Genomic DNA, 23,494 nt, shown 5'->3' on the forward strand with positions numbered 1-23,494 from the left:
GCGTTTCCAGCTTTACTTTAACTCTCACTTCAAATAGTGAAAAGGCCATTATTTCTTAAAGCCTTTGGTCAGATGTCCGAATTCCCACTCCCCAGCAAGGTCTTCCCACAGGGCAGGGAAGCAGAGAGCATTGGTGTCGCAGCATCAGCAGCACGAACATCGTGGGGCCTGATTTAAAAGATGGTGGGAGAACAAGTTAGACAATCTGATGTTCGCTCCTCTTTTAATTTATGTTCTTGTCTCCAGTGTTCCAGCCAGTCAGCTGGGCCTCAGACTTTTTCTCCAGCTTCAAAAAGAGGCTTATAAAAGAAAAAAAAAAAACTCTTTGCTAAGGCGCCGTCCTCTTTACTCCTTTGCCATCAGGATGTGGTCTGGGCCTTAGCATAAAAGCAAGTCAGGGCTAATGAGAAAGGGGAGGACGACCGAGAAGAAGCAGGAATCATAGTGGCAGGAAAACAGAAAGGACATTTCTTTGCTTATAAATATTTATAGTGCGTATCTGCCAATTGCCTTTTAAAGACTTTTTTCTACGCGTCCTATGTCTTTCATGTTTTTCATGTCACGGTTTATTCAAGCCTCGAAAAGTGCACGTGTCAGGTAAATGTTGATTTACATGCAAATTGCCTTTGCTAACCTTGCCTTTATGTGGGGGGAAGAAGATTTGGAAATTTATTAGCTTTCTCATTAATTCCCTTTTTATAAAATTCAAATATTCAATATCAATTGTAAATAGGAAACTTTTTTTTCTTTTTGCATGTTGCTGTATCTCCCCTTCCTTGTTCCTCAGAGAAATCTCTGTGTTGATGGCAGTCAGGAAGAACCCTGCCATCTGAGCTTGTGTCTTAGAAGCTCTTTTCTGTTTACACTGGAGCCCCTCCAGTAAACTGTGACTCCAAATCCATGAATTTGGTTCACACATAGCTTAGGAGTGCTGTCTTGATATGATCCCAAGAGGATCTTTAAAACAGCCTGGGAAGGGCAGGAAGAAAGAGTAGGAGGCGGGAGGATCTAATTAGTGATTTCACAAGCCCATAGTTTTCCTTCCACTGGGAGGTTTTAAATGTTTACTGTAGCATGTGCTTGAACTATAACATAGATCAGAGTTGAGAGTGTTTGCTAAAACTATGTATGAAAAATCCTTGTTTAAACTACAAAATATTTTGTCTTCTTTAGAAGGAAAACACACTAATCAGGGAGATACAAAGGTAGATTATTTTTTCCCCCAGGAAAGCTCTGGACAATTTTAGTCTTTGGTGTTTTCCGTTTTTTTTTTTTTTTAATCTTGCTCCCTTCTCTTCTGAGCCATACCCCCTAATTCTGAGACCTGGAAGAAATCCCCCCTTGTTTTGTGTGTAACAAGGAGTCATTCTGTGGATGTGCTATTGGTGTGAGAAGCAAAGCAAAGGTCTCTGGGTAGAGAGCAAAATGGGATGAGCCAGCCGCAGGGCCGGCAGGGAAGGGGTACTAAAGGGTTCAGAGCTCAGGGGCAAAGCACTAATGATTCCAGACATTCAGCCAGGTGAAATATGAGATAGTTATAAACAATTCTGGCTAGGATATGATTCAGTCAAGAGTAATGAAAGTATCTTGTGTGGGGGAAGTATGGTAGACAGTTACCTATCCTTAGTCTAGCTCAATTCCTGGACTAAAAACACGTGATTAGAAAGAAAAGAAGGAAAGGAAGGGGGAGGGAGGGAGGGAGGGAGGGAAGGAAGGAAGGAAGGAAGGAAGGAAGGAAGGAAGGAAGGAAGGAAGGAAAGAAGGAGAGAAAAGAGCTGGAAACCTCTCTTTTGGTGGCGTTATCATGGTGCTAATAAAATATAAAGTTTCAAGCATATTTTACTAGAATATGATGGCGGGAGTCATACAGCACTGTTATCCATCAAACCAAACTCAGAAGCCACCAAAGTACTTTATGAGAGTCTCAGGAATGATGGTTTGGGAAGGTTCTGTTTATAACAGTCCTTTCTCGCTGTTTCCAGATACAAAGGGAAAGCGGGGGCTTTTAAATACGAGCTGTAAAATATGGGGAAGTAACATGGGAACAAGGAATAGAGGAACAAAATTGGATGACCTAACATGTACCTTAGGTCGCTAAGATCAACGTAATAAGCTAGTTATTCTAGTAAGAAGTGACCAGAATCCATATCGATACTCTAGGCAGCAACTGCAGTCCCAAAGAAACTGTTTCTTACAGTGTTTGTACTCCATTTTGAATGGACTCTTTACCATATTGTCTTTTAGTATTTTCTAATTTGTTTTACTTTTTGAAAATTTATTTTTGTAATTGCCATATAATTGCACGATTACACCCTCCCATTTTTGCCCCCTTCAAACATTCCAAAACTCCTTTCCTCACTCTCCTTCAAACTCATGGTTTCTTTTTTCACCACTATTACATGCATACACACACACACACACACACACACACACACACACACACATATATATATACATATATATATACATAATTCTAAATACAGTCCTCAACAAACATATACTATTACTTGTACATAGATTTTAAGGATTTTAATATACTTCTGAGTCAAGCAACCATCAAGAGAAATTAGCAGCCTGGAGCTTTCCTTGGGATGGAATATGAAATATTCTTCTTTTGACAGTGGACCTGGTAACCCAGGAGCCCTACCTGCAGCCAACGGAATGCACATCCCATTTTAGAGAACAGAATGTGATGACCATTGTCTGTCTGCCTATTCATTGTTGGACCTGGTTACGACTAAAACCAGATGAATCCTGGGAAAGAGACCAGTGCAAAGAAGAAAGGTTTGCATAACCGAACCTGTCAATCACTATGGACACATTAAACTTCTTTGCAATCAGTTTTTCTCCTCATAGGCACCATCAAACAAGGAACATGACAACTTGGGCTCTGGAGTCCTCTTAATTCATGGAGGCTGCGACACACATGCAGTGCATCCAAGTTGAAACCTTTGCTGCATTTATTTACTTTTTAATTTTATTTTTCTTGGATATTTTATGTATTTCCATTTCCCTCTCCACCTTTCCCTTGCTTTCTCATCCCCACCCACCCACTCCAACCTTAATGCCCTGGCATACTCCTACACTGGGGAAACAAGCCTTCACAGGACCAAGGGCTTCTCCTCCTATTGAATCTGGACAAGGCCATTCTAAGCTACATATGTGGCTGGAGTCATGGGTCCCACCATGTGTACTCATTGGTTTATTTCCTGGGAGCTCTGGTGGAGTCTTATTGGATAATAGTGTTGTTCTCCCTATGCTGTTGCAAACCCCTTCAGCTCCTTCAGTCCTTTCTCTAACTCCTCCATTGGGGTTCCCTTGTTCAGTCCAATGGTTAGCTGCAACCATCCTCTTCTGTATCAGTATGGCTCCATATCTGGCTTCTGTCAACAAGCACTTGGCATCAGCAATAGTGACTGGGTTTGGTGGCTGGATATGGGATGGATCCCTAGGTGGGGCAGTCTCTGGATGACCTTTTCTTCAGTCTCTGTTCCACACTTTGTCCCTCTATTTCCTCCTGTGAGCATTTTGTTCTCCCTTCTATGACAGAATGAACCCCCACATTTTGGTCTTCCTTCTTGGGGTTCATATGATATGTGAATTTTTTCTTAGGTATTTCAAGATTTTGGGCTAATATCCACTTATCAGTGAGTGCATACCATGTGTGTTCTTTTGTGACTGGTTTACCTCACTCAAAATGATATATTCTAGTTCCATCAATTTGCTTAAGAATTTCCTGTAGTCATTGTTTTTAATAGCTGGTAGTACTCTGTGGTGTAGATGTGCCACATTTTCTGTATCCATTCCTTTGTTGAAGGACATCCGGGTTCTTTCCAGCCTCTGGTTATGATAAATAAGACTGCTATGAACATAGTGGAGCATGTGTCCTTGTTTTATGTTGGAGCATCTTTTGGGTGTATGCCTAGGAGTGGTACTATGTGCAATTTTCTGATGAACTGCTAGACTGATCTCCAGAGTGGTTGCACCAGCTTGCAGTCCCACCAACAATGGAGCAGTGTTCCTTTTTCTCCACATCTTTGCAAACATCTACTGTATATAATTTATTTCTTATTGGATACTTTTTTATTTACATTTCAAATGTTATCTATCCCCTTTCCAGTTTCTTCTCCATAAACCCCATTCTCCCAATCCCTCTTCCCCTTTTCCTATGTGTGTGTTCCCTTACCCATCCACCAACCCCTTCCTGCCTCCCTGCCCTGACATTCCCATACACTTGGGGTTGCAGTCTTGGCAGGACCAAGGGCTTCTCCTCCCATTGGTGCCCAACAAAGCCATCCTCTGCTACATATGCAGCTGGAGCCATGGGTCTGTCCATCTGTGCTCTTTGAATGGTGGTTTAGTCCCTGGGAGCTCTGGTTAGTTGGGTATTGTTGTTGTTGTGAGGATGAAAATCCCTTCAGCTCCTTCAATCCTTTCTCTAAATCCTCCAATGGGGACCCTGTTCTCAGTTCAATGGTAGGCTGTAAGCATCCACCTCTGTATTTGTCAGGCTGTGGCAGAGCCTCTCAGGAGACAGCTATATCAGGCTCCTGTCAACAAGCACTTCTTGGCATCCATAGTACTGTCTGTGTTTGGTGGCTGTATATAGGATGGATCCCCAGGTGAGGCAGTCTCTGGATGGCCTTTCTTTCAGTCTCTGTTCTGCACTTTATTTCTGTATTTCCTCCTAAATGGATATTTTCGTTCCCCTTTCAAAGAAGGACTGAAGCATCCACACTTTGGTTGCCCTTCTTCTTGAGCTTCATGTGGTCTGTGGATTGATCTTGGATATTTCGAGTTTTTGGGCTAATATCCACTTTTCAGTGAGTGCACACCATGTGCGGTTTTTTTTTTTTTTTTTGTGATTGGGTTACCTCACTCAGGATATTTTCTAGTCCCATCCATTTGTCTATGAATTTCATGAAGTCATTGATTTTAATAGCTGATTAGTACTCCATAAATAACATTTCCTGCCCCTTTGAAATCTCTGTGCTTTTCTGCAATTGTTTGAATATGACACCAAGAACCCAGTCAAGACAGTGATGCCTGTCTATGTCCCTGTTTTTATTTTCCTTTTCTTTTTTTTCCGTAGTCAAGTGACCTGGGGGAGAGAGGGAGCCCCTGTTACAAATATACAATATTTCTATATGAGTACTAGGAGAGGGAAAAAAATCTCTAAAGAGTTTTTGAAAATGAGGGCAAGATCTTTAAGCCTGAAGTAATTGATGGTTGATTTATAATTTGCAATAATTACTCATATTAATAGTCAATTTTGCATGTCTAATTTTTTATCATTAAAAGGTCCCTTTTGCAGATTCTCAAAACTTGAAATCCCGTCAAATACGGAGCACTCCTGCATAGATGATAAAAGTTAATTCTCCTTACAACTTTAAACTAATTCCCCATGTTATCGCTTTTGATGACTGATTAAAATATTAAGGTATTTGGCTTCACCTACTTCAACAAAAGAGATATAACTATTAATGTATAAACATTATTTTAGGGTCGGAAACAATTAGTGCTTTTGTGCTTCTATTTCCAGGCTGCCACTTTACTGCTGTTTGCTTCAATTCTAAAGCAATGGTTACAAAAGTGAGTCACAGAAGGAGACCTTCTCACCAACAAAATTCTATTACGTGTTATTGCTCTATAGTCTGTTACTGTTTGCCTCAATCCATCATGATTTTCACGAGCTAAATCCTTTATTGTTTTCATTTTCAGACAATATACCTGGCTTTTCAGTTGGCATTTAAATACCTTCAATAGGAATGAAAGTATTTCGTAAGGGATGCTCGACGCTACACATGATGTTCTTAACCTCTCACAACCTTAGGATATGTGGACCCAGTGAGGAACTTTGTTCTCAGGCCTCTGCATGAAACTGCCTTCAAACAACACAGGGCAGTCTACTAAGTATCATTGCTAATTTCCTCATTGCTGAGGCTATAACAATGGCCTAGAGTTGTATGGCAATCCTAGTCATGATAAATTAGGCATGAACATTTATAATTCTTGCAGATAATAAAACCTGTAAGCATTTCTCGGTGTGTTGGTAGTTTTTGTTTCCTGGTTTGTGGTGGGCTGAGCAACCCAGTGGGGATTTTACACCGATCCATTTGAGTTTCTTGAGCAGAAAGGAAGCTCGCAGACTCTCTGTGTACTAAACAGACCGTTGGCACTATCTAAACAGCTGTTGGCTGTATGATACATATTTGGCTAAAAACAAACCCATCTGTATTTAATGCGTTATTGCCAAAGTGTAGTAACATGCTGTTTCCAGTCTGAAAACACTGGTACCCTCATGTGAGACAATCAAATTGAAAATCTCACAACATGCTTCTTGCACTTCTTGGCTATGCAAGGGAAAAACCTAGACATGAGCTAGCGGATGGCAGAGTTTGTTTCCAGAGGCTTTAGTGAGTGAGGAGAGGTAGAGGCCTGGAACAACCTTCTCAGGAGAACATTCTTGAACCTTTTACTAAAAACTCTTTTAAAAAGATCTCTCTCGCTCTCTGTCTCTCTGTGTCTGTCTGTCTGTCTGTCTGTCTGTCTGTCTCTCTCTCTCTCTCTCTCTCTCTCTCTCTGTGTGTGTGTGTCTGTATCTCTGTGACTGTGTGACTGTGTGTTTGTATGTACTTACATGCATAGACATGTGCATGAGTGTGCTTCAGTCCACTGAGACCACAAAGACTGGAGGGTACTCTAGACCTGTAATTGAAGGAAACTGGGAGTTCACTGACTGGGATGCTGAGGACAGAGCTTAGATGCTCTGTAACAGCAGTACAGACTCTTAACCCAGGACTCCGTTTTCCAGCCCCAACTGTTGGACTATTTCACTTTGCGTTCCAATAATCCCAATTTCTCTTTGACCATTCTGAATATACTTTTTAATATCACCTTTATTTTACTGACAAAAGAGTAATATATATTTAATGCTGGAAGATTAGAAAATACAGAGGAAAAAAAACCTTAATGATACTGCCCCATATTTACTTAGCTGTGCCATTTTTTAGTTAACTTATGAATGAATAATCCAATTGATTAACATAATTCAATCAATCCATTTATGGGGATTCTGGGCCTGGCTAACAAATGGCAGGCTAATAGGGGCTAGGACACTTACTAAGGTGGCCCAGTCCTTATATATTTCATCGGGACTTTGAGCTCATGTTAGCTGCTTTTAGAAATGAGGCTTTCTTAAGTGTAATAGAGCACTTCTCATGAAAATAATAGCATTCAAAAGAAGGCCCCAAGAGGTCAACAGAAGATGCCCAACATTTTTATGATAATTTTAGACACATTTGAAAATTTTAAAACAAGATTACATAATGACTATAATTGGAAGGGACAGCTTTGCTTGGTCATGAGTAAAATATTCACCAATGCTCATACACACACACACACACACACACACACACACACACACAAATGGGTCCGTAAACAATGAGGTATGGGATTTCCTAGGCTCTATCATTAAAAAATAAAAATGTGCTAGCTAATGGCTTTTTAAAGTTAATTAGTGTAATGGAATTTTCCTCTAAATAGTAGTATTTATTTTATTTGACAAAACACTGAACAATTTGGGGAGATTCTTGTAGTGTTTTTTCCCAACTAATTTGAATAATGCATAGCTTTTTCTCATTATAGGCAAATGTTCAAATCAACCTCAAAGAAAGTCTCACCTGGAACGCTCCGGCTAAATGAGCATTTTTCTCTGTTTACCGCCAGTGCCTGCTTCTGAACAAAATAGTCAACAGCTGGAAGGCTAACAGGGACCTCTCAATGCAGCTAATGAGAGTGCTATATTTCACAGCTCACAGGCTGGAAAATACGTGTGGGGTGTGTGTGTGTGTGTGTGTGTGTGTGTGTGTGTTTGTGTGTGTGTGTGTGTGTTTGTGTGTGTGTGTGTGTGCGCGCGCGCATGCATGCGCTTGTGTGTAAAGGTATTTACAAAACTCTCACTTCCTTGTGTACAAACCCAAGGAACCATTGCTTTTACAGAAATAAACACCACTAAGCAAGTGAATTCCTGCCACTGTAAGCTGTAAACGAAGGTGCTTTATAAAGGGATTGGTTTTGTAAAATGCAATGACACAATTCCATTCAAATTCTGAGGTTTGTCTCGAGTATGACACAAATCTCACAATGAATATATTTTTTAATATTTTTCCATGCTCCCAAATGAAAGAGAGGAGTAATAAAAGCATTATTTATGAAGACATTCAACTAAATATTGAAAAATGCCATGATATGGAAAATGTGCTATTCTCAATAGGCTACAGAATCCAAATCTATATCTATCTATATCTATATCTATATCTATAACTATATCTATAACTATATCTATAACTATATCTATACATGCACACATAAATAATTCAGATTAACTATGAAAAAAAGAAAACATTTGCTGAGTCTTTTGTTTACTTTACATTTCTCTCTTGCTCCAATGTGTATTTGATTTGCTTAAAAATATTTAGAAGAAATGGCATGTTCACCTCTCAGCTATACTCTGCCTACATTTCTGGGAAACCATGAGAGACTTGGGGCCAAATAGGAGGTCATAACATTCATCTATTAGAGAAAAATGGAAGCACTGACTGAAAGGGGGAGAGATAGGAACAGCTGAGGAAGGTGAACTTGAGTGACAGAAATAAGCAAGAGTGGGTTGCAATATTAAATTTATACAAGAGCAGACAAGCTGAGGAAAGGAGGAGAAGAAACGTAGAGGTAGAGATGAGAGAGAGGGAGGGAGAAAGAGAGAACGAGAAAGGTTAACACACAGAGAGAAAAGGAGGGAGCAAGATTCAATTTGAGAGCTACATCTCTCAAGGTCATTTGGCACAGAACGCAATTATGTGAAGGAAAAAATATTGACCTCGTATAGCATTGTAGAAAGACGGAGACTGATGGATGGGAGTCAAACCCTGAGCACTTATTAATCATGTGACCTTAACAACACATCGCGGAAAGTTTGTCCCGAAGGCCAGCTGGGAAGTTTTGAACCTTAAAACTACGTGGCCAAGTCTAACGTGCTCTACGTTCCTTAAAGCAGTGGAAATGTAATTAGTAGCAACTGAGGAATCTGGTGATAGGCTATTATTGGGCTTCAGCGAGGGTGAAGGAAACTCTGATTGGAAATGGCTCTGTATTTGGGGTTGTTTGTTTTGCTTTTGAGTATATCTAAGTCACTTTGCATAGTGTTAGCCTATAAGCAGACCCTCACTAAATGGTCACTGACATTATCAATGAGGGGTTGCCAAAGCCTAATCTTTTTTCATTGTTCAAGAGTCACTACGGTGTTATCTGATAAAAATCATTTAACCTTAATATTCTTAAAGCCATTCTTTGATGATTAGCGATATGGCACTACAGACATTTGCTGTCAAGGCTAATCATCTGAATTCCATTTCTGTGGCCCAACAGTAGAAGGAAAGAACCAACTCCTACAATTTGTTCTCTGACCGCCACACAGGAACCATGGTATACTCAACTTCTACCCTACCTCCTATATAAACAAAATAAATAAGTGTAATTAAAATTTAAATCAATCTTTATACAGCAAAACTATTATCACTGCCATACATAATCAATATAAAGAGTTTTGAGCTATCCTATGGAAAAAAATTTATATTAAGTTGTCAAAATATAGTCTACATTTTGCACTCCCAGATTTCTCAATTTCCACCAAGTCTGTTTCAGGGGCTCCAAAGCTGATGTCTGATGAGTGACTGGACTGTTATCTCTGGAGATAAAGAAGACTATCTGGGGAATCATAGCAGACAGAGCCTGTGCTCGCATGCTCTATGGCTTTCTCCTTCATGGAGTAAGACGATCAGCAGGAAACCTCCAAACTTGCCAGAACCTTCAAAAAAAAAAAAAAACCACCCAACAAACAAACAAAACAAAACACAGGCCCAGCACATTTTGTGATATCAAATGGGCTGAGAGGAAAACAGAGTAATAAGAAATGAAAGATCTACCAAACATCTCTGTTTCCCAACAAGTTTGGGGAGTCATATCCTCTTCACAGCTTGGAAACAGTCAAGAGCTTTACCAAATCCCTCTTCCTTCGGGTTCTATCTCAAAAGAGGAACTGTCCCTTTCCTTCATTCCCCAGTGAACCTCACCAATCCTCTCCACTCTGTGGCTTCTATTGTATCTAGCACTATCTTGGTCTGCCTCAGATTCAATTTCTACAATGCAAAAGAGAAGTCATTTTACATCGTCAATTACTTCACCTTAGAGAGAAAGAAGCCCCCCTTCCCTCAATAAGCAAAGGTTATACCCACAAACAACCCAAAATAACAGCAAAGCTGATTTTGACTCCGTTACCCTTGAACTATGTCTCTCCCTTATTCATTCATAATCTCAAAAAAATAGAGAGTGGGTTCCAAGTGTTTCAGAGTCCTTGGCACCCACCAACCCACCATTAGCTGTTCTGTAATCCGTGGACAATCAGCCACTGCCTTTTATCCTCCTGGAGCAATCTTTCTCAGGTTGGCGGCCGCCATCTCATGAAAAATCAAACTTTCAGGAGGTAGGTTGAAGCTTCTTAGAATATTTAGGTCACCAGGACAGGGACTGAGCATCTTCGTTTTTGGATTTTCATTTGTTTGTTTGCTCGCTTGCTTGTTTTAGTTGTTTGTTTAGTTTTTAAATTTTATTTTATTTTTTTACTTACTCATTTACATCCCACTGGGCCTGAGCTTTTAAAAGTATGGGCCCCCTTCCTGTCTACAATCTGTTCCCTGTACCCCCCCAAAATGTTACAAATTGAAATATCCCAGGTATACACTCCATTGCCACCATAGAAACAACTGCCGCCGTGTCTTCTCTGCCATGGTCTCTATCTCTTCAGAAGAAACTCTTCCTCTCTTAAGTTGCTTTCCCCAGATATTTGCCACAGCAATATAAGAAACCTAAGAATGCTTCACTTTCTCCCCAGAATACCCTGTTCTAATTCTCTTGCTTCTAACCTTTCTGCTTGATCTCTGAGAGATTTCTCTTCTTTATGATCTATCTCTATGGGGAGGTTTCAGCAAAGATCTGCCAATTCTCTGTTTTCAATAGAGCTTCTTTAGTTACTACTCCCCCTTAGCATTTAAATTATGGCTTTTCTTTTGATGCTGTCCGTTTACATTGCACATCCTGACCTCAGCAAAAAACTGGGACAACTCTGCTTGCTGGCGGTGCCTGGACATCATTCCTCAAATGTATTTTGTTTCTGTCCTCAGACCATTGTTCTATATTACCTGGTGCACTTTCAGTATTAAAGGAAGCAGAATTTAGGAGGATGAGAGACAGGCTGTTGGTCATTCAGCATCAAAATATACAAGTAGGTTTTTGAAAACATGCCACGCAGAGTCTACACATTATGCAGAGACTGTATCATTCAGACTACCAAGCCCTTTCCTCCTTTTTGCTCAATAGACCTCATACCCTCAGCTCCACTGCTATTTCTGTCCTTCATTTCTGACATCTGGATTTCATTCTAACACACCTCTAAAACTACTTTGGCAGACATTGGAAAATGACATTGATAAAAATCCCCTGGAGTCCACAGTCCTTGTCTTACCAGAACAGCTTCCAACACTTGCATTTTTCTTCAGAATGGGAGGGAGAAGTTAGAATGTAATTTCTTATTTGAGGGACACCTAGCAAATATGAGAAATTTATGCTAATAAGTAAATACTTTGAAATGTAGCAAAGGATGCTAATATGATTCTTCACATTTATAGCTCCTACCTTCCTGGTGTCTCATGCTCTCAAAATTTCCTGCTTCATTCATTTTTACAAGTGTTATTTTGACTCTTCTTTGCTCTCCATGAAACAAGGACATTGAGCTCTTTCTGGCTTAGTATCCTGTGCTCATGGTGCTCCCCGTCTCTCAACTTTGTAACTGATAGAGAGTAGTTTCTAAGGTTCTTCTCTGACTTTTCCTTTAATCTATGAGCTTTCTATCCAGGCAGCCTAACTTAAACTCCCATTCAAACTTTAAGGAATCTCTATTCTTCTTTGACCACCACTCTCCATTGAAGCCAGACCTCAGGATTCAACCCGCAGCTAGAAGTGTAGCTTTTCAAAAGCAACTAAAATCCATATGACCATAACAGAGTCCTTTATCTTCAATCCAGCGGAGTCTTTCCTCCTCCAATTGTCAAAAGAACACTTGTAAAAATGAATGAAACAGGAAATTTTGAGAGCATGAGACATCAGGAAGGTAGGAACTATAAGTGTGAAGAATCATATTAGCATCCTTTGCTCAAGTTCAAAGTATTTATATATTGGCATAAATTTCTAATACTTGCTAGGTGTCCTCCCAATAAGAAATTACATTCTAACTTCTCCATCTCATTCTACAGTTTAATCTGTTGAAAGGGCCAGATTACGGGCTTCAAACTTCAGACATGATGAAACACAAAAATTTAGTTAGCCCTTGTTAGTATTTATTTAATTTATCAAACATATCAAGAAGATTAATCATGGATATGTCATGTAAAACACATGCATTAAATCAAATCTACATTTTATAACCAAAAAGACAATGTAGATTATGTCTCCTTCCCCTTTCTTGATACCTTCTGATAGTAGGCAAGGGTGGCAAATTAAACCAAATTTCCAAAGGTACAAGATAAAGTGGTACATGACTATAAATTTACGTAGAGGTAGTCTATCCGTAGAGGACAGACCTAATGCAGGTAGTACAGATGAGTGAATGCATGCTTCTCATGGTTTTATGGGTACTAAGAGGGCTCAGGTCCTTTGAACTTGCTGTGCTCTCATTTGTTTGCTGATGCCTAAAATTTCAGGTCAAAGCCTGATTCACTTAGTGTAATGCAGTGATCTCTATTCAAATGCAAATTCAACTTTATTTGTCCTTTACACCCTAGTAAAAATTGATTTAGCAAGACATTTGAGACAGCAGATTTTGATTGTAGGAATGTCCAAGGGGACACCAAGACAGACAGATTTAACGAAGGAGCATTGTGGGAAGACAAAGCATGTAAGAGAAAAGAAGGTGAAAGTTGTATCTAGGCCCTCAGCCTGACCCAGGACTCTAGTGTGTATTAAAGGAAGGTGTGTGTGTGCATGTGTGTGTGTGTGTGTGTGTGTGTGTGTGTGTGTGTTTGTGTGTGTGTTTGAGGATAAGACAAATACTAGTATTTTTCCTAATATACTAAGATATCTATATTTGAAGTTTCAGTATTTCTATCTAGGAAGGAAATTTACAGTATAACAGGAAAACTTGCATTAAATTCTGTACTATGGAATAAAAGCTGTGTGGGATATTGCCAGCTAATCTTTGAGTCCATGTGTTTACATAGTGTCCTCTTTTGTGGTATCACTTCTATGACTACACTTAACTCTCAATATTTTTGCATGCTAAATTAGAAATATTTATCAAAATATGTAAATATGTTTTTACCATTATGGTCTTTTATTAAAATTTGGAGCATGTATGGATCAGAAAATGGCCTTTGTTAGCTTCATACTAAAGATATGAATTACTGCCACAGGTAATAAATATGGAATCATATTGAACACATTCAGTATTCTTCTACATGCCTGTTTACTTATGTAAATAATACTTGTCGTGTTCAACACGTGGTACCATCTTTTCATCAGCATTGAATTTAGAGTGAATAAAAAATATGTTTCTAGGGAGATAAAGTGACATGCCTCTGGTCAGGACTCGGGACAGAATGCAAACAACTAACCATATGTGAGTGCACTGTTATGCTTCTGAGTTATGATTTTCTAATAATTAGAGTATCTTTATAGACTAACAAGATCACTGAAGACATTCTCACTCCAGTGCCCACTGGGCCTCAGACATCAGCTGCATTTGGGATCAAATCAGGCTATTAAACCACAGGGCAGAGTGTCTGTGATTTGCATGAGTAATTAGAAATGATTAATAGAGCACCTTGCTTAATTAAACTTATCTCATAAGGACACCTCTTGAAAACGTATTAGCTTGGCAATTTCGTAATCACCTCAGGTGTGTTAGGTATAATGTTTTTAGGCTCCAATGAAGCATTTTTGACAATTTAAAATAGATGTGATTGAATGGCCCAAGCCACATGTATATTAAATAACTTGAAACTTTTATAATACAGTGAATGAAAAATGATGCTCCTGTTTTGGAAAACACTGCAAGTCAGAAAGGGCTGTATAGTCTTTCAGTGAACTAGCCACCAATCAAGATTTTTTTTAACATAGGACTTAGTGATATTAAAGGGGAATAATCAATCAAGTATTTGCTCAATTTTTAGTTTAATGGTTTAAAATCTTATATTTAAACAAGAAAAAAAAGATCAGAGGTGTTGAGCTTAGTATCAAGGAGTGAATTATGTATAAATATGTAAAAGTATATAAATATCACCTAATAGTATGGAAATAATATCTAAAAGTGTATTATGCTGATTAAGTTACTTGTGATTTAGATTTAGATTGACCATCAGGTAAAGGCACTTGCCACCCAATCCTGGCAATGAGATTTGAATACACAGAGCAAAAATGGTGGAAGGAAATAATCAGCTCCTACAAGTTTATTTGTTTTATCTCTACACGTGTTCTGTGGTGAGCACACATCCATTGAACTTGTGAACTTACAGTGGCTATGGTTACCTGTATGTAACCTGCACAAGATTAAGCTAGTCCAAACCCCAGCAAACATGAGAGAGGACTCAAGAAGGTCAACCCATAGAGAGGAAGCTTCACAGTTGATAGCTGATAGAGAAAGGAGGCTTGTTTATTCTCCAAGGAAATAGTCCCTATTGGTATAGCCATACTTCAGTAGATGGCCCTACATCCATGCACAGAAGGACAGCATTACTTTGATTCAATGGCCTTTGAGAAGAGAATATGAAGTTTAGAGAAAGATATGGTAGAATATATTTGGGAGAAGTTGGAGGCATTCACTCAGGCTAAGATTTGTCATTCTAAACAATGGATTGCTGAATGAGGGCCTGTGAATACTCCGTGAAGCATATTTTAAAGAGGCAGTGGTTACATTGCATTAAATTAATCTTTTTATGTTTTCTTTCATCAGTTGGTTCAGATTTCATGTAATCGCCCCTTTTGTTTTGCTCTAACAAATTCTCTCTCTCTCTCTCTCTCTCTCTCTCTCTCTCTCTCTCTCTGTGTGTGTGTGTGTGTGTGTGTGTGTGTGTGTGTGTGTGTGTCTGTGTGTGTGTGTGTAGGAGAAGGCAGAGGTGATTGTGTGTGTGGTTAGGGTATCAAACCAAGTGTATTGTATTGTATAATGATTTATCTTAACTTAGGCCTGCCAATGAACTTCATTCCTAGTACTGAAAAAATAATTTAAACAGATATCTCATTCTTTTGCCATGACTGATTTGAATCTTAAGCTTTCAGGCCTACCCTTTATTCAATTATTTCAACAAAGATCTTGAAGTCTGCATTGTATAGATCAGCAAATATGTCCTAGACTTCATTCTATGAAGGCGTAAATAGAAAAGTTTCTAATTTGAGGTTTTTTAAAACTTGTAGGACGGAGGAGCATCTTTTGGGTATATGTCCAGTTTGTGGTATAGCTGGGTCTTGAGGTCGAACTATTCCCAGTTTTCAGAGAAACCACTCAATTGATTTCCAATGTGGTTATACAAGTTGGCATTCCCTCCAGCAATGGAGGGGTGTTCTGCTTGTTCCACACCCTCACCAGCATGTGTTATCTCTTGAGTTTTTGATCTTAGCTCTTCTGCTGGATGTAAGAAGGGATCTCGGAGTTCTTAACAGATATTTGAGAAAATGAAACATAACCTATAAAATATAGAAAAGTGAGGCCAAGTATAGTGCTACTTTAAGCAAGGTCAATTAGCCTGAACCACGTGCTGTTTCATTTTGCTTTGGGCATCTAATCTGGTACTGTTGTACATGCTGCCCTTTCTCACAGGCTTGCTCCTAATGCTACTCAAAGATCCTTAACATGACAGTCTATTACCCTCCTTAAGGATTAGGGCATCCAGAATTTTGCAGCCCTTATTGTGTTACTTTATGTGAGGAATTTAATAAGCACTTGCCTAGGGAATCTGATATATGTTGAATCTACTTAGGCCAACTAGTAGTTAGAATTTGCTACTTTCTAATTCAACAGGGTGATGTTATTAGCTCTCCACGTCGACACTGAGGATAGGAATATAAGGATGATTGGAATCAAAGGAACCTGCAAAGGAACAGGTATGGCCTGCTGACATGCAAAACCCTTGTGACTATCCATGGTGAGCCAAGAGATTTCTCTGTCTGTTATTGGTATATAATATACAAGGCATCACTCTATGTCCTAACCATGAGTCTGTCATAAGTTAATGGTTTGATCTTGACCATTTCATCAATGTTTATGAGCCCTAATATCACTTGTAAGATAAGCCCATGCGGCATTTTAATTAGATCATTTCAAAGTCCTTTTTACCTTTCTAAAATTCCATGCTATCACCGTCCAAATTATAATCTGGAAGAAATTAGTAAATATTTTAGGGGACTAAATCCTATAACAAAATAAGTTTCCTGAATACTTGGATTAATTTCTTAATGCCTTGAGTATGCAAATCTGAATTTTAAAACTTTCTATAGGATCTCATTAAGCTATTTTGAGTATGAAAATCCATACTTAAAAAAAACTGCTATTAACAAATAAACACAAGGCCACTTTCCACAGGACAGAGTCCTGAGTTTGCACATTTATAAGTTGGAAAATCCCTCGATACTCTTTACCCAGAACTTATAACACATAATTCTTTCCATTTTTATACATCTTTATTTATTACTTTTTATGTGAAAAAACCTCCCCATATTAGGTCATAATGTAATATTTATGTTCACACTGTTGCTTTGTAATATAGGTATACAAACAGAGCTCTGTGTCTTCCTTATTCTTTATCGTAAATTTATTACATATAGCTAAAATTATAATCCTATGTTGTGAATCTACAGTGCTGACTATCATGCCTCATAGCCTTGAATTGCCTCTTCAGGTAAGGCATGGTAGATATCCATACATGGAAGGCCTGGGCAGAGCTCAGACTTTATGGGCAACTCAGAAGAGAATAGTAATTACTGTTTTTGAAGAATATAGTGAAGATGATATTCCAGTAACTACCACTATTATTGTAAGGAACAAAGAAAAATAAATAATATATATTTCCTCCAACTTGGAAAGCTTTTTTCTCCAAAGAGGAATTTTCATGATTTTATTTGTTTAAAATTTGTAAAATCGGTCTCTAACCAATGTTTGTTTTCCAAGAACATACAGTCCCAGAACAGTCAGAATTATTTATCTGTACTGTGATTTTTCAAGAAGAATCTCATTCTTATTTTATCAGGAGGGCACTGATGCATTTTGAAATTAATGACTAGTGAAGTCTGAGCAACTTGGCATGTTCCCCAGGATTCAAAGACCAGTGTGCCAACCCTATGCTTCTTAGAACGTGGCCTGCCATTCTACAAAGTGGCCTCTCTTCCTATATTGCTTCGATAGAGAGTTGGGTGGACTTACTATGCAAAAGTATTTTTTTAATAAATTAAAAAGAATAGGAAATAAGGAAAAACATATTAGTCATATGTCAGCAAAGAATTCTTTCTTTTCTTCCTTCCTTCCTTCCTTTCTCCCTTTCTTTCTTTCTTTCTTTCTTTCTTTCTTTCTTTCTTTCTTTCTTTCTTTCTTTCTGTTTCTTTCTGTTTCTTTCTTTCTTTATACTTTTAGGATACTTATTTCCTGCCTTGTATTAGTTATAAAGAAGCCCAAACAAATGAAAAAGAGATGCCTATGTTTTGTTCACAAACTGAGATTTTACTCTTAAATAAACCATTTCAAGTCAGGTTATTGCCTTGTTTAGTGGCTTTTCAAAAGAAGAAATCAAAACATCTTCAGTTGTTTTAAACCAAAGCCAACATTTTGACTGCAGCAAAAGCCATCACCTGCCAGCCAGTTGGTCTTATTTGTCTACACATTTTTTTTCCTAAAGTGAAGGTTTTCTTCCAAAGGTCATAAGATGGAGCTGATTAAGTATAAAAGTTAAGTATGACTGATAGATGATTCAGTCAACTCCGTGCCTCATAGTCTCCATTTCTCAATTAAGGCTATTTATTCTTGAAAAAAAATAAATGTTGGATATTAAACCCAGAGCCTGCTACATGCTAGACAATCATTATACCACTGAGCTACAAGCCTAGATTTAGCAAATTATTCTTATTCCTTAGTTAGTTATGATCTAGATAAACTGCTCTAATACAATATAATTAAATGGAATTTAGTGCAGGTAAGACTGTCATTAAAGAAGGTTGTGATTTTCTGTGTGTGTGCGTGTGTGTGTGTGTGTGTGTGTGTGTGTGTATTTTTTAGAACTGACCTTGCTGAGAGTAGAGTGAATGAAAAGCCAACCCTAGGAAATAGATCAAATAATTCTATGGGGTCATTGATAACAAAGACCAAAAAGACTCTGAGCAGTGGCTGTGACCTCGGTGAGACTTACCCAGAGAGAGCATCTGACACTTAATAGAGAAAGGGACTCAAATCCCAAGTTCAGACACTTCCATGAGCTCTGTCACAGCCACTATGTGTAGCTCAGAGAACTAACTTAATTTTTCTAAACTTGACTCCTTAGTTGAGGCCATGACTTTTATCTTGCTTGCTTCACAGGGTTGCAAAGAGGATCAAAAATAATAACAAATGAGAACATGCTGGAAAATACAATATTCTGTAGATACAGACCCACAGAACTCCCAATCTGTAGGATGTTTGACCCTGTGTCCATCTCTGTAAATTTATCTTATCCATGGTGACATCTGGGATTGAGAGGGCTGAAATACCTCCACACCCATGCCATGGTTGGTGACTGGCTGCAGCAATATGACTGCAAAATATTACCCATATCTACTGTTGCGAAATGACTTCAGAACTTCTTGAGCAGAATTACCAAACTCAACAGTTTGTGTCACAGTTCTATGATGTTCCCTACCTGGTCCTGTCACTTCCCATTTTCCGTGTTTGGATAAAATGAACACAATTACCATGTATAGGAATGGAAGAAATAGGAAGGAGAAGTAAATGAGAATTAGGAGCAAGCTTCTCAGGGTTTGTTCTGATGCAATGACGGAAGTGATAAAGTCAGCTGTGGATTTTCTAGTTTTTAGGTGGCAGGGGCTGAAATGATGGTTATTGAAGAACTGGAAATATATTATGAGCATTAGAAATTAAATCCCGTGTACTATGTATACAACTCTATTATAACTTGAAAATAAAGGTTGAGCTGCATTGTGCTCTTTTCAATAAGACTTGAGGTCAATTTTGAATTTAAGAATCATTTAAAGAGCATTTAAGCATTTAAGAATCATTTAAAAAGCCTCAATACCTCATGTAGTAGCAAGAGTCCCTAAAATCTTTTATAATGTCCTTTCCAGGATTTAAGGAAAAAAAAACAGATCTAACTAGTCATCCAAAGTCATCCATGTAGCTTCTCAAAATCATCCAGAAGGATATTCTGCACTTGCAAACAATTGGTGAGGACAAGTGATTCCTCTTGCTGCTCTTCTTTTACACGTTCTCCTGTGTCTCCAACTTCAGTCCAGCTAATCATCCTATTCCACCATGTTTTCTCCATCAGAATAAGCTGGTTTCTACCATTGAGTACTTCAGTCTCTAATTCCTCAATCAATCTGTGCTTTCTTAGCTCTCTTTCATTCTTACATTAAGCCCATTTCCTTAATCAGACAAGAAACACAATGACTCAGTGTTGTTGTAAAAATATAAAAATAAAAATGTATTGTGGTCTTTTTACCCTCTAGGTCCTCAACACAGTGCCCCAGGTATCTGCTAGATATCTGGGCGGAAACACATCCCAGCCGCACACTTTCCTACACTCAAACCCTCACATAAAAGAACACACAACACAATAATCTTTGACCCAATTGATAAGATATAATTGCCCACTTAAACATACAAAGCTCGGTACCATCCATCCCTTAGGAACATTGATAACAACCTGTAAATACACAGAGCAGAATCTTAACACCACCTGCAGTGGCTTCTCCCCTCTCTCCCTCTCCTGTCTCTTCTTCTCTCCCCTAGTCTCCTCCTCTTCCTTCAAACTTCTCTCCCGCCCATCCTTCCTTCTCCTCCAATGACAGCCCTCCTTCTATCCTGTACCTGCCCCTCACAGTACTTTACAAATTCAATGGAGAGGTGGTTCTGGTGAAGTCACCTGAGTTCTGAGTCCTTGACTAGGCAGCTGTCCTTGGGGCAGTGGAATTAACATCAAAATACAGTAACTTCAGGGCAAACCACAACAACTCAGTTTCTGCTTAGGGAGGTAGAGCTGTAGTGGCTTTTTTGAGTTACACTCCTACCTCAATTGCTTCTTCAAGCTGTCTGCTGCTGCTAGGTTCAAAGGCTACTGACATTTGTATGTTGGTTTTCTATCAGGAACTTAACTGAAATTCTCTAAGTTCAACAGATCTTTCTTAGATGGTGCTAATATAGGTCTTCTTGTACATAAACATGAATTTACTCCATTCTTTCCAAATTGAATGTCTTTCGCTTAGTTTCCTTGGTCAAGGTTTCAGTACTGAGTTTAACTGGTCTTTCGAGTCTTTAAGGATTGCTTTCAGCTTTACATCATGAATCATGGTTCACTGGGCTTTCATCAGATTTAGATGCTGAGTGCTGAGTGATGCACCATTGAAATCATTGATGTATAATCTAAGATGTTTGTTTTTATGCTTTGCACTCGTAGTATTTGCAAGTGACAGAGAGTCTATATGAACAAACCAGCACAAGATGTTGGTGTACCAGCTCATGTACGGAACAGTGATATCTTGTTTTCCTTTTACCAAAAACAGATTGCTTTCCTCACACGATATAGTCTCATAATGGTTGACCTCTCTACTCCTTCCAGTTCTTCCCCTTCTTTCCTCCCATTTGAGTCTACTCCCTTCTATCTCTCATTGGAAAACAAACAGGCTTCTTAAATCAATAATAAAAGAAAATATAAAAGTAAAAAAAAAAAAAGAAAAACCCATCACATTAAAATTAGACAAAGACAAAAGGAAAGGAGCCCAGGACAAGGCATGAGAATCAGAGACCCTCCCATCCACTCAGGAATCCCATAAAAACACTAAACGGGAAACCATAATACAACTGCAGAGGACCTGGGGCAGACCACGGCAGCCCTTGTGCATGTTGCCTCAGTCTCTGTTAGCTCAAAAGAGCTTTGCTCATGATTTAGAGGACTTTGTTTTCCATGCCCTCTTGTTCTTACAATCTTTCTGCTTCCTCTTCTACAGAATGCAGTCTGAATCTTGAGGGGGAAGGATTAGATATTGCAGTCATATATTACAGGCAAGACATCATTGACAATTCCAAGTTTTGAGGTTGAGTTCTCTTTTACATTTCTCATATGGTATTATGGAGAGTACTGTTCTGTAGCTTAGATGCTAGAACACAGGAGTAAAGGTTCTATATAGACCCCAGGTCAACTTCTCCATATTCGGTGAGTTACGTTTGTATTCTCTTCTGCAATGGACCCTTGCCATCCATTTGTGGAAAGTTACTTAAAGCCTAGGCAACAGCCTGGATTGTTTGGGTATTCCATGGTACCTCTTTGGCTATCAACTCAGTTGGGTGTAACCCAGTCCTGGGACTGGAAACTTCTCTGGATGACAAGAGGTGGTCAGTGGGACTCTGTCTTTCCCATTATTGGCCATTCCAGTTGCATTACCTTCATGTATGTACACATTTCTGGAAGTTTCTACTAATTTCAGTTTCCTCACTACTTTTCAAATGGCCCTTAATTTTAGCTGTCTTTCTCCATATTCCCTCCCCCACCCATCTGATCCTCCTATTTTAGCTCTCCAGTTTTATTTCCTTTTCTTAGCATGGTCTTAGCAGACGCTCCTCCTAGTTTCTTCCTCTATACCTATCCTTCATGCTCCTACAGATTGTAGCTTGGCTGTCATTGATGTAACAGCTAAAACTCACATGTAGGCAAATATTTCTTTTTTTGGGTTTTGCATACCACACTCAAGATGATCTTCTTTCTCTTTTCCCATCCATTTCCCTGTGAATTTCATTTCATTGTTTTTTAGATAGTTTAGTAATACTCTACAGTGTTGAGGTACTGCTTTTTCTTTATCTATTATTATGCTGAGGAACATCCACTTTGTTTCAAATTTGTGACCCAGAAAAGAGCAGCAACAGTCCCGTTTGAGCAAGCATCTTATGTGGCAGGATAAAGCATACTCTGCATACAAGTAGAAAAGTGGTATAGCTGGGTGTTGAGGTAAAATGATTCCCATCTTCCTGATGTATGCCCACACTGCATTCCAGAATGACTGTAAAAGTTTGTAATTTCACTAGCTACAGGTAAGGGTTCCCCTTACGTTATATACTGACCAGTGTGAGCTGTCATTGCTCATTTTGATAGGTACAAGATGAAATCTCAAAGTAGTTTTGATTTTCCCAGACGTTTAAGGATGTTGAAGAAACTTAAAACTACTTTTCAGCTATTTGAGTTTCCTCTTTTAAAAATTCTGCGTTCAGATCTGTACCCCACCTTCAACTGTGTTATTTGTTTTCTTGATATATAACTTTAGATTTCTTTATATATTTTGGATATTAGTCCTCTATTAAATGTGTAGTTGGTAAAAAGATTTTCCCCTTCCATAGCTTATTGCTTTGTCAAATGAAGGTATCTTTTGCTATGCAGAAGCTCTTGTTTTTACTGGTAAACTTTAAGAAGGCCAATGTGCTCTTGGTACGCTTTTCCTTTCATGAGTATGGCGTGTCCTTTCCTATCTCTTCAATGAGTTTTGGGAGACAATTTTGGAGAGGACGATCTCTGATCCACTGGGAACAGGGGTAGGAGGTTGCAGCCGGTGCTTTGCTCATAGCTGGGAAGAAGACTAGGTTATTGGTTTTGGCGGAGCTAAGGTGGACTATATGGAGTTAGCCTTCCTTCTTCCCTGATTATAATGACCTATAGGTTTCAAGGGACTGAATTTTTGTTGTTTGTTATTTGTTGAGAGCTATTATTGTGTTCTGGTCTAGCCTTGGTTACTTGGTCATGATGACGTCATAAAATGAGTGGAAAGCATTTTCTCAGTTTCAGTTTATATGCAGTATGAGAAGCATTGGTATTAGCTTTGTTTATAAAGGATTAATGATACACGTCCACTTATTATCACATACACAAATCAAATCAAAATGCGTCAATGACCAAACTACAAGACACACTGAAATCACAGGGAAATGTCATCTCATCATTTATAGATTATTATCAAGAAGACAATATCTGGCAAAACTGTGTAGGAAAAGGGTATTCTTACACATAGTTTCTAGGAAGAATATAAATTAGTAGAGGCTTTATAGAGAAAATAGAGCTACCACATGAACCAGCAAACTCACTACTTGTTTTATCACAAGAGAAAAATCACTGGGCTAAGAGATATCTGTGTGCCTAGATTTATTACAGCA

General features: G+C 38.6%; 1 protein-coding gene across 2 annotated transcripts in view; it reads right to left on the bottom strand.

The window, feature by feature from the left end:
• The window catches only part of Lsamp (limbic system-associated membrane protein), a 2,169,253-nt gene that overhangs the window by 1,198,783 nt on the left and 946,976 nt on the right, over positions 1-23,494 (bottom strand). The window lies entirely within an intron of this gene.

Source organism: Rattus norvegicus, chromosome 11 (assembly GCF_021556685.1).
Source record: "Rattus norvegicus strain SHRSP/BbbUtx chromosome 11, alternate assembly SHRSP_T2T, whole genome shotgun sequence".
Taxonomy (NCBI): domain Eukaryota; kingdom Metazoa; phylum Chordata; class Mammalia; order Rodentia; family Muridae; genus Rattus; species Rattus norvegicus.